The sequence below is a fragment of the Squalius cephalus genome, assembly GCF_949319135.1.
Source record: "Squalius cephalus genome assembly, chromosome: 2".
Lineage (NCBI taxonomy): Eukaryota > Metazoa > Chordata > Actinopteri > Cypriniformes > Leuciscidae > Squalius > Squalius cephalus.
This window is the reverse complement of record NC_137123.1, coordinates 21,854,193-21,866,256: the sequence shown is the minus strand read 5'-3', so window position 1 is coordinate 21,866,256 and position 12,064 is coordinate 21,854,193. Positions and strand designations below refer to the sequence as shown.

The window sequence follows — 12,064 nt, the reverse complement described above, 5'->3', positions numbered from 1 at the left end:
GGCTCACGTCCCATTCAATTACATTGAGAGGGCGGGGTTTATGACCTATAGCCGCCACCTGGCCAGCCACCAGGGGGCAAACGAAATGCTGCTACTTCCGTTTCATCGCAAATTTAAAGGGAATTAATTGTGATGCACGTTGACTGTTAGAGTCAACATTAGTATAGTAAACTTCATCAGAGAAGTTAGGTGTATACTTTTATCCTCATTACTAGTGTCACTATAACCCACCAACTGGTATACATGCATATCCCTAACCTGCGTTTATTGTGGTTCTCGTCCCAACACACTTGGACGTAAAACGATGAGAAAGTAAGAGTACTATCTGAAGGCCTCAGACTGGGATCTCCCAGCTGTGTAAACGCACTGCAAGAATACACACACACACACACACACACACACACACACACACACACACACACACACACACACACACACACCACAGTCTCCAGCAGAGACACCCAGGGCACCTTGGCCAAAGTATTTTAATCAGTGCCAGACTGTTCTCTCTCTCTGTCTCTCCCCCATTCTTCCTCCACTCTTTTCTTCCTTTTCTTCAGATCCTGCATAATGGAACTCATTTCTCTGCTCCACAGGGTCCAATCACAGCGCAAACTGAAAGGGTTTTACAAATAAAATAAACAAACACGCTAATCTAGTCACTGGGGAAAACGATACTCGGTTACTCACGTAACCTCGGTTCTCTCTAGAGAGGGAACGAGTATTGCGTAAGGAACTTACGCTACGGGAAAAGTCATCTTTTCTCGAGATACTGAAGCCAAAAAATTATCCTTAATTAATTTTTCATAATTTGTCAACGCAGTGCAGCAGGCAGCACAGCAGAGCTAGAGCGGGCAATACTGCGTGCTCATTGGCTGCCGCGCGGCAACTGCTTAAGCCTACCAGTGAGCCCCGCGTGACGTCACGCCCAATCAGGGTGCGCGCGCCCTCGCGCGTCACAGCCCGCCAGAAGGGGCGGCGTCAGAGCGTATAAAAACAGGGCTCGGAGGCTTAATTCTCTGGTTTCTGTCGAATGAAGCGACATGAGCTCGAGGCGCAAGCACGGCAGGGAACGCAATACTCGTTCCCTCTCTAGAGAGAACCGAGGTTACGTGAGTAACCGAGTATCGTTCTCTTACGAGAGGTTCTCTCGTATTGCGTAAGGAACTTACGCTACGGGAACCCTTTGTCAACGCCGTGCGCGCCATGCATCCACACACAACTCCAGGGGGAGGGGACCCGGGGAGTGAAGAGTGGGGAGAGAGGTGGCCAGCAATGCGGGCCAACACATGTACATAAGCACCCGTAGGGAGAAACAGAGCGGCGCAGCCGGTCTGTATATAAAAGCTTTCCCTGAAAGTGCGGCTCGACCAGAAGAGTCAAATCTAATATCCAGCCTGCGAAGAGCAGGGCATGAACATGATTTTAGACTGCAAGAAGTTTAGCCTGCAGGGCGGGAACTTCCAGGTTATAAAACCTAACAAATGTAGACGGGGAGGCCCAGCCTGCTGCCGTACAAATGTCATAAATGGAAATCCCACTGGACCATGCCCACGATGAGGCAACGCCTCTGGTGGAATGAGCCCGTATGCCCAGAGGGCACTGCAGGTCTTTGGACGCGTATGCTGTCGCAATAGCGTCCACTATCCATCTGGATAGCGTCTGTTTCGAGGCGGCGAGACCCTTGGTGTGCCCACCAAACGAAACAAAGAGCTGCTCTGAGAGCCTGAAGGCTGCAGAGCGCGTAATATAAAGCCTTAACGCCCTGACAGGGCAAAGGAGGTTATTATCGACCTCGCTGGCTGCCGGCGGCAGGGCTGAGAGGGAGATAACCTGTGCTCTGAAAGGAGTACCCAACACTTTAGGGACATAGCCATGTCTAGGTTTGAGAATGACTAACGAGTCGTTAGGTCCAAACTCGAGACACGACGCGCTAACTGATAGCGCATGCAAGTCACCCACACGTTTTACTGAGGCGAGGGCCAGCAGAAAAACGGTTTTGAAAGTGAGGTATTAGAGACCCACAGAGTCTAACGGCTCGAAGGGAAAAGCTTTAAGGGCCTCCAGGACCGAAGACAGATCCCATATCGGAACCGAAGGTGGCCGCGGAGGGTTCAGCCTCCTGGCGCCTCGCAGGAAACGGGTAATGAGTTTGTTTCTTCCTAGTGCGCGGCCGCGCGCCGAGTCGGCGAACGCAGCAATCGCCGCAACATACACCTTGAGCGTGGAGGGGGACCTGCCCGCGTCCAAGAGCTCTTGGAGGAAGTTCAGAACCTGTGGAACCCCACAGGACTGAGAGTTCAAACTCTTCCCTGCACACCATTTGTTAAACACTGACCATTTAGACGCATAGAGCCGCCTCGTCGAGGGGGCTCTGGACTGCGAGGTCGTGTTAACTACCCCTTCTGGTAGATCAGCGAATATTCGTTGATTACCCACGCATGCAGAGACCAGCGCTCTGGATGGGGATGCAGAATTGACCCTCGGGCTTGAGAGAGACGGTCTCTCCTCGCCGGAATCGGCCACGGGGCTGTGTCTGACAGGCTCACCAGCTCCGGGAACCAGGGTTGGTTCTCCCAGTGCGGGGCTATGAGGAGCACTGCGCAGCGCGTTTCCCTGATCTTTGCTAATACCTGAGGCAGCATTGAGATCGGGGGGAAAGCGTACAACGGGACACTGGGCCAAACTTGGGCCAGCGCATCCTTGCTCTTCGAAAAGAACCTTTTGCACTGAGCGTTCTCGCTTGTGGCAAAAAGGTCCAATTTCGCTTCGCCGAAGCGGCGCCACAACGTCTGTACCGTCTGGCTGTATAACGCCCATTCCCCTGGGGTAACATTGTCCCTGGACAGTTTGTCCGGGTCGTCGTTCAGGTGCCCGGGCACGTGCGCGGCTCTCAGCGAGCGCAGCGAGCCCTGAGCCCAGACCAAAAGGCGTTCTGTTAGAGCGCGCAGGGCTCTGGATCTGAGTCCGCCCTGGCGGTTCACGTAGGACACCACTGACATGTTGTCTGAGCGAACTAGCACGTGGTGTCCCCGCAAGTATGGGAGAAAATGCTTCAAAGCCTTCTCGACCGCTAACATCTCCAGACAGTTTATATGGAGGTTCCGCTCTGGGCCCGACCAGGGGCCGCAGATTGGTCTGCCCCCGTAAAGCGCTCCCCAACCCATGTTGGACGCGTCTGTCGAGACCACTTTGCGGTGTGAGATGACTCCCATTGTCACTCCCTGTCGGTACCATTCGGGCGCTAGCCAGGGCTGCAGGGCTGAGACACAGACCTGAGTCACGCTGACTTGAGCGCTGCCCGAAACCCACGCTCCGCGGGGTATTTTCGATTTCAGCCAGCATTGAAGCGGGCGCATTCGAAGTAAACCCAGCTGTAGGACCGCTGCGGCTGATGCCATATGGCCTAACAGCTTCTGGAAACGTTTCAGAGGGAGGTATCTGCCCTTTTGGAAGGATGCCGCGAGGTGTCGAACACAGCGCGCGCGCTGTTCTGACAGCCTGGCCGTCATCGCCACCGAGTCCAGTTCTATTCCTAGGAAGGAAATTGACTGACTGGGGATAAGTGAGCTCTTGGCCCAGTTCACCGAAAGACCCAGGCTTTCCAGATGACTGAGAAGCGCTATCTTGTGAGAGATGAGTTCCTCTTTTGACTGCGCTAGTCTTTCAGATCGAGAGATATGAACCAGTCCCTCGGGCGAATTAGCGCGAGGATCTGCCTGGTCGTAAGCATTTTGAACGGCCGTCTCATGAGAGCCCTGTTCAAATGTCTCAGATCTAATATGGGTCTGAGCCCACCGTCCTTCTTGGGCACGAGGAAATAACGGCTGTAAAGCCCGCCTCGGTCAGAGAAGGAGGAACTCTCTCTATCGCCTTTTTTTTTTTTTTTTTTTTTTTTTTTTTTCGTAGCAGCTTCGCTATTTCTGCATGAAGCAGATGGGCTGCTTCTGCGTTCACTTTCATTTCGGTCCGGGCTTGAAAGCGCGGAGGCCGACGACTGAACTGTAGCGAATAGCCCTGTATTACCGTGTCCAGCACCCATGTCGACACACCCGGAATAGCTTTCCATGCATTCGCACTCATAGCTAGGGGTCGAATGGCCTCTGAGTCCTGCCCGCTGCATAGCGCGGGACGAGGGAACTGCAGTGGCGGGCGCGCGGTGCGCGCCGAGACAGTGCTGCGAGACGGGGACTCGCTGATAGCAGTGACCGGCCGGATTGCGCTGAGAGAGCGCGCGTGAGTGTTTATAGCAGAGTGTGAACGCAGGGGAGCGGGCACAGGACTCTTTATTAAAACACGGCCGGTGGCAGTGGCGATATCTGAACCCTGAACGTGTGAGACAGAGCGAACAGCGTGTGGTTGTGAGCACTCGTGAGCGGGCACCTTTCCTACACTTAACACTCGAGCGGCAAGTGCGCGCTTTATGTGAGTGTGCTCTGTGGGGTACACAGGGGGAATTGTGCTTGTGTGTAGAAATGAACACTGGGTCGTGGGCATATTTACTACACTCAAACACCGTCGGCGTGAGCCGAATAACCAGAATTAACACTCTTTGCCAGATTTTCTGGGCCGCTGTACGAACAGCGTTTGTGTGCAGGCGAGCGAGTTGTATAACTGACTCATTGGCTGCAATACACACACTTTCTGCGTGTGAGAAGCTGGCCGCGAGCTTGGATCAGCGAACAGCATAAAAATTTTTGCTGCCAGAGCCGGGATCGAACACGGGTCTCTGGTGTGAAAGCCTGTTATTCTGCCACTGAGCCACAGGGGAAGAGTGCATAGGCTATCGGTTCGCTCGAGCATAAGAGAGTGCGGGTCATGTTTTTCGTCGGCGATAGCGTGCAGACGTGCGTGTATTATAACAGGCTCGTTGCTGCAACATTAACATTTTCAGCCGCCTAAACTCAGAGGGGGCTGAGAAACGTATGGGAATTGGAGAATGGCCCGGCCTCAGCGGGGCTACAAACATCTCCCTCCTCATTCCGCCGGTGAGTGAGGCACGCGGGGTGCTGAGCATTACTCGTGACCGTCCGCTCTGACATCCCTGAGAACGGCGCAGTTTGCGCGGGAAGCGGGGCGAGTAGCCGGAGCGTCGTCATGTTTTGCAGGCGAGCGTGTAAGGTAACAGGCTCGTTTACTGCAATATTAATATTTCCAGCCGCCTGAACTTAGAGGGGACTGAGAAATATGTGAGAGAGGCGGAAGCCAAGCCTCGGTGGGACTCGAACGCTCTCTTTCCTCCTATCACCGGCGAGTGACGGACGCGGGGACAGTAGCTTTCTTGTAACGTAAAGAAAACTAACCCCGCGACTGTCAGCTTCTGCAATCCCTTGTGAGCGGCGCAGTCCGCGCGGCTCGAACAGAGGGAGAGAGTGCGGGGAGAGCGAGTAGCCAGAGAGCGTTATCATGTTTGCAGGCGTGCGTGTGCTGTGACAGGCTCGTTTACTGCAATATTAATATTTTCAGCCGCCTGAACTTGGAGGGGACTGAGAAATATGTGAGAAAGGCGGTAGCCAAGCCTCGGTGAGACTCGAACACTCTCTTTTCTCCTATCACCGGCGAGTGACGGACGCGGGGACAGTAGCTTTCTTGTAACGTAAAGAAAACTAACCCCGCGACTGTCAGCTTCTGCAATCCCTTGTGAGCGGCGCAGTCTGCGCGGCTCGAACAGAGGGAGAGAGTGCGGGGAGGGCGAGTAGCCAGAGAGCGTTATCCTGTTTGCAGGCGTGCGTGTGCTGTGACAGGCTCGTTTACTGCAGTATAGATATTCCCAGTAGCCTGAACTAGGAGGGGACTGAGAAATATGTTATAGATGGAGGTTAGAACTGCCTTGGCGGGTCTAGAACACTCTTTTCTCCTTTCGCCGGGAGACGGCGGGCGGGGGGGAGGGGGGTAGCTTTCTTGTAACGTAAAGAAAGATAGCCCCGTGACCGTACGCGTCTGCGATCCCTTGTGAGCGGCACGTTTTGCGCGGCTCGAACAGAGGGAGAGAGCGAGCCCCGTAATCATCCGCATCTCTAACACACCTTGTGAGAGGCGCAGTTGCGCGGCTCGACAGAGGGAGAGAGAGAGCGGGGAGTGGTGCGAGGCATTTGAAACAACGCCTCGTGTAAAGATACATCAGTGAAACACATAATGAGAAAGGATATATCGCCGGATAGCTGAGCTGGCACGGCAGGCTGAAGGCGGCGAAGATTCGTCCGGCTTCCTCAGGCTGTCCTAGGCTGGCTCGTTGCTGGTTTCGACGGCGACGGCTTCTCTCAGAGAGCAGCGATGCGAAGAGCTTCGCTGAAGAGACAGAAATCAGAGAATTAAGCCTCCGAGCCCTGTTTTTATACGCTCTGACGCCGCCCCTTCTGGCGGGCTGTGACGCGCGAGGGCGCGCGCACCCTGATTGGGCGTGACGTCACGCGGGGCTCACTGGTAGGCTTAAGCAGTTGCCGCGCGGCAGCCAATGAGCACGCAGTATTGCCCGCTCTAGCTCTGCTGTGCTGCCTGCTGCACTGCGTTGACAAATTATGAAAAATTAATTAAGGATAATTTTTTGGCTTCAGTATCTCGAGAAAAGATGACTTTTCCCGTAGCGTAAGTTCCTTACGCAATACGAGAGAACCTCTCGTAAGAGAACTATTGTAACAATACTGTATGTAGGGCCCCCTATGAAACCCATTTAATTTTTTTCCAAATTCCGTTTAAATTTTTCTCTCGATTCCATTTTAATGGTTAAATTAAAATTTAGTAACCAAAAAGCATGTCTAATTAATTGAAATCATGAAACTTATACAATAATTTATTAAAAGTTTTATTTTCCCCCCTGAAATTCCTACCGACTTCTGTGTTTTCTGTTTTAAGTTTTCTGGATTCCATTTTAATGGTTTAATTCAATTTTAATCATCAAAAAGCATGTCTAATTAATTGAATTCATAAAAACAATTTTTTAATTTTGTGTTGTGCATTTGAATTCTTCTGGAAATCAAATGAAGAACATTAATTTAATTGATCTTTTAATCGTATGAAATAAACAAAGCGTTTTGTCAAACAATGTGCTGCACAACAGAGCTTTACTGTTAAATTTAATACATAGACAACATTTTTTATTATTCCTTAAAAATAGTTTTAATAATAATTTATTATTATAATTATTATTAGTGTTCGTATTATTATTACATTAAGACGCAGCTAAATTCTACTGTACAACAGTAATAAACCAAACTTTTATTTTGACCAGTTGCAGTGAAGACATTTGAGATTTGATGTATGACGATAGTTTTTCTCAAATGAAACGGTAAAATGCTCATGAAGTGACTCTCAGAGCAGCTCTGGAGATGAAGTTCATGCATTCATGTTATGGTGAAGAGGCAGAGGCTGAAAACACCGCGAGCGTCACGCGTGGTGTGTGTGTGTTGTAAATGAAACTGTGAGTCTATGCCATTGATCAAGATAAAGTCGACTAAAAATCTAAATTGGCCATTTTTTTTTTTTTTTTAATGGAATATTGCAGTGATATTTATAAATTATTGATCTGTGCACATTTTTTTAATTCATGTGCCATAATCTTTCATCAAATTAACTTCCCTTCTCGCTTGAAATCGCAATGACATTTCTTCCCTGACTCATCCAACATGTTTTCTTGTTCGACAAGCTGTTTCACAGAAACAATTCAACAGAAGAACAGAAAAAACAATGCCAAAGAAGTGAGATGCCACAGGAAGTAATATTTCAATTATTAGAAAAATTAGAACATACTGGAAATAAAATGTGATAAAAAACAGATACGCACTAACATGGTTCCTCAACTGCTGATAGCTTTCAATGACTGTTCGTCTGAAGGGCTGGCAGAGAGCAATGCCGAAACTGAAGTTGTGTGGAAATCATGATGTTTCATCACTCTAACCACCCGATAACATCGCCCTGCCCTTCAAAATTCGAAAATCGCTGATGATGGAATGTGATTCATTTTCACATCATATACAGCATCTGACATTTGAATGTGAAGCAGTTTCATGTTGAACAAAACTAGAGTTTGTACTTAAACTCTGTACTATCTGAAGTATTCATTTGCATGCGTTTGAGCAGGTTTGATCATAAGCTATAAACCTATAGTTTATGCATCACAGTTTCTATAGTGTCCAATTTTTCTTATTTTACTACTATTAGCGGAAATCCATTATGTCTGAATGCCGTTGGCTCCAGGGAGTGTTCGTACGGTCTGAGTTCTAATCTGAAGCAGTGGGGTGTTTCTCAAGATGGAGGACTAAGCTCTTCACAGAGCCTTGACTCAATACTGAAAACATCCAGTTCCCCTGATTAAACAGGACACTGGTGACTCACACGCTCTCTCTCACTGGCAGAGTGCAGTGTCAAACACTGCAGTGCTAGTGACACTGTCACACAGTAGAACCGGCCCTTGTCACAGCCCTGCTAATGACCGTAAGTGTGTGTGTGTGTGTGTGTCTTTGAGCATCTGACCTACTTTTTCCTGTCACCCTTTTTCTGATTCAAATGAAGCTTTTCCTCTGGACAATGGTCTCAAACACAGCCAATCTGAATGAAAACCCAGGAAGGGGAAACCTTCTTGCAGAACACAGTAGAAACACAAACAAACCAATGCTTTCAGAAGATCTGCATGTCTCAGACGAGTTTAGTTTTACTCCTATTCAAGACCAACCTGCCTCACTGATCCAAATCCAAATCCGGCACAGTGAATCAAGACATGCTCAATGGAGGGTGGGACAAAGAGAGGTGATGTCATCCAGCAGGAATGCCGTCACTAGGTGAGATGAATCTGGGAGAGGAAGTTTAATAGATATGGAACTCGCTGACTAACAAAAGTATATGATCATCACGAGAATCAAATGAATTCTAACACAACTTTTATGAATTTAAGCACGAAATACAATCAGCAGAAGTAAAAGGCTAAACATAGGCTATAAACGAACTACACCACGATCACATGACTTAAATGAACTACACCACGATCACATGACTTAAACGAACTACACCACGATCACATGACTTAAATGAACTACACCACGATCACATGACTTAAACGAACTACACCACGATCACATGACTTAAATGAACTACACCACGATCACATGACTTAAATGAACTACACCACGCACCACGATCACATGACTTAAATGAACTACACCACGATCACATGACTTAAATGAACTACACCACGATCACATGACTTAAACGAACTACACCACAATCACATGACTTAAACGAACTACACCACGATCACATGACTTAAACATCACCACAAACCACAAAAGTCTTTGTTAAAAAAAAACATTTTCCCTGAAAGTTCGAGTTAGAATAGTTTGCAAACTAGCAAGTAAATGAGTCTTGATGGAATTTACACATAAACGTGCCTCATTTAGCCACTTGTTGGCAACCATCTTTTCAAGATAAGTAAAAGCTTAAAATTCACAAGAGGCCATCCATTCATCAATCAATAACAGATTCAGAAGCAGGAATCGTCTCATGGACTAAATCAAGTCCAGTCCTACATTTCTTTTTCTCGTTCAAGAAGCTGTTTAGTCTCCCTCACTCTCCGAAGTTACAACTTCACCCTGAACGGAGACGGTGAAAAAACACGTGCAATTAACACAGATAGACACACACACAAACGCATCCAGCGGTGGATTCATCAGTCAGGTGACGCGAGACCCCGGGGCCAAAGGGAGTGCAAGTATTAATAGTGTCAACATCACACTCGTACTCCTGTCTGCATTCCTTCCAAGAAGGCTTGGGGTCCTACGAGAACAAGTCAGCCAAACGCACCCACACGTTTGCATTCCACACAAAAGCACAACAGTCTTTCCTGGATCATGTTTGACTTTGAAAAACATAAGTAGGGAGAAAGAGTGTATTTAAACTTCCACCCACAGGTCACTTTCACTGCACATTTGAGCCTGAACAGTCGCTGAATGAATCCAATTTCAACCTTGTCAACATCAATACCTGATACGGGACTAGAAAGCACAGGAACTCGAGAAGAGCAAATCGCTGGTTTCCTTTAAGGGCATGACAGAAAGAGATGTGGGAGTCAGTCTTAGAGAGATCAAATGATATTCAGACTCAGAGATGCTTATAGTTCCACTGACACCCCCAACAGTTCTCTTCACTACTCAATAAATCACAGACAATCTGCACTCCACCCACATTTAATGCAGTCCAGACACACGCAGAGGAATCCAGCTTAAAATGAAGTGGAACTTCAAGCTTTTATCATCACTGATGACAAACCACCCAAACCGATCTTTCATAACACGCTGCTAGACTAGTAAATGATTCAGTATCGCAACCTGTTCTCTTTACTGTGCCCAAGTTTAAAAACAAAAACCACAGTCCACAATCTAGTCTCGTCTCATTTGTTCACTTCCATCTTGAAGCGTTTAAAGAAAGGCCATAACCACGGAAGCAGAAGTGCTTTCTCTGCAGCTGAGGTAGGCAGAACAGCTCAGCTGTAAGAGTGAGAACGGATAGTACTTCTTCAATGGATGTTATGGAGCTTCGTCTGAGCAGAATCTGAGCCCGGATCAGGCGGCAAAGAAAGAATCGCCCGGGACACTAAATACAACAGCTTCCGGAAGAGGGCCTGTATTGTTGTGCTCCGGTCCAATGTTAAGACAAGGTTACAGACAGTCACTGCTCTGTACAAGACGCCAAACACACACACACACACACACACACACACACGCTAAATAGCCAGACTAAAGATTCATGGCTGATCTATACCTATATAGGTTTACTACCAAAATATGCATTAAGATGAGGATAATATTGTCAGTAACAATTCATATGCAGCAAACCCGTACAAAGAGCAAGCAACTGAAGCAAGTGCTTTATATCAGAAAAAATATAAACTATATTATATTGTTATTATGTTTATATTAAAGTTGGATATTTAAGTATATCCAACTTTATCAGCAAACAAAGTATAGTAGCATTATCATAGGGCTACTAGGGCTGGGTAAAAAATATCGATTTCTCGATTTTAATCGATTCTCATTTTTACGAAACGATATCGATTCTTAAATCCCAAGAATCGATTAGTCATCCTGTTTTCAGTTGATGAATGAATGGAACATTGTTGCGCGCATCCCATCCAATAAATCGCAATAATCTTTTATTATTTATATGAAACAAAGTCTCAGATTTCAAATTACGTCCATTTTCTTACGAAATTCAAAAACATAAATTACCGTTTTGGCGCTGTGGCGTGAGATCGCGCTGGCGCAGCTCAGCTCAAGAGAAGCAGCAGTGCGAGCGCACATGATCTTCTCTTCCGCCTTAATAACACCAGTTACAGCGCGAAATAAACATGAATGAGCATCTGAAAGTGTGTTAAAAGATAGAGTACAACTTATCGAAGTCCATATCATGTCACATGGAATCGCTCAATCAGTGTTTCAACCGTGCAAAGACGTTAGTAAACAATGTCATGTAACGTCACATTTACCTCAGAAAAACCCTATCCAGTGACCATAAACTCGTTAGTCAGCTAAAAAAATTAACTCTAGAGAGGAGCATTTTGCTAAATATATGCACCATATTACATATTCATTATAATTTTAATGTTCTTCAATATTTAATGCATGTTTGAATAAATCTGGAAAAAAAATTATGACAGCCACCGTTTAAATTTTTATATAATTTCATATAACTTTATTATTATAAAAATAAATAAAAGTGTATTTTAAGTGTTTGTATACAAATCAGTTAATTTTTACCTTCAATATTATAGTAGGCTAATGAAGCCTATAGGCTACAACTGACTCCCATAGTTTACAAGAGATTTGTTTTCCTTGCGAAAATTTTTAGTGTATTGTACCTGATATCCAAAATAATCAATATTGAATCGAATCGAATCAAATCGTAATCGAATCGAATTGCAAGATTGTGAATCGAAATCTAATCGAATTGTGAAATTTGTGTCAATATACCCAGCCCTAAGGGCTACATATATATACACCATATAGTACAGCATTTCTCAGTGGCTTGATTGCTTATATTGTCACAAAATGTAAACTATATCATCGCCCAGCTCTAA

General features: G+C 46.6%; 1 protein-coding gene across 3 annotated transcripts in view; it reads right to left on the bottom strand.

Annotated features, from left to right (window-relative positions):
* The window catches only part of itsn1 (intersectin 1 (SH3 domain protein)), a 46,789-nt gene that overhangs the window by 31,841 nt on the left and 2,884 nt on the right, over window positions 1–12,064 (bottom strand). The gene's annotated exons all lie outside the window — the stretch shown is intronic.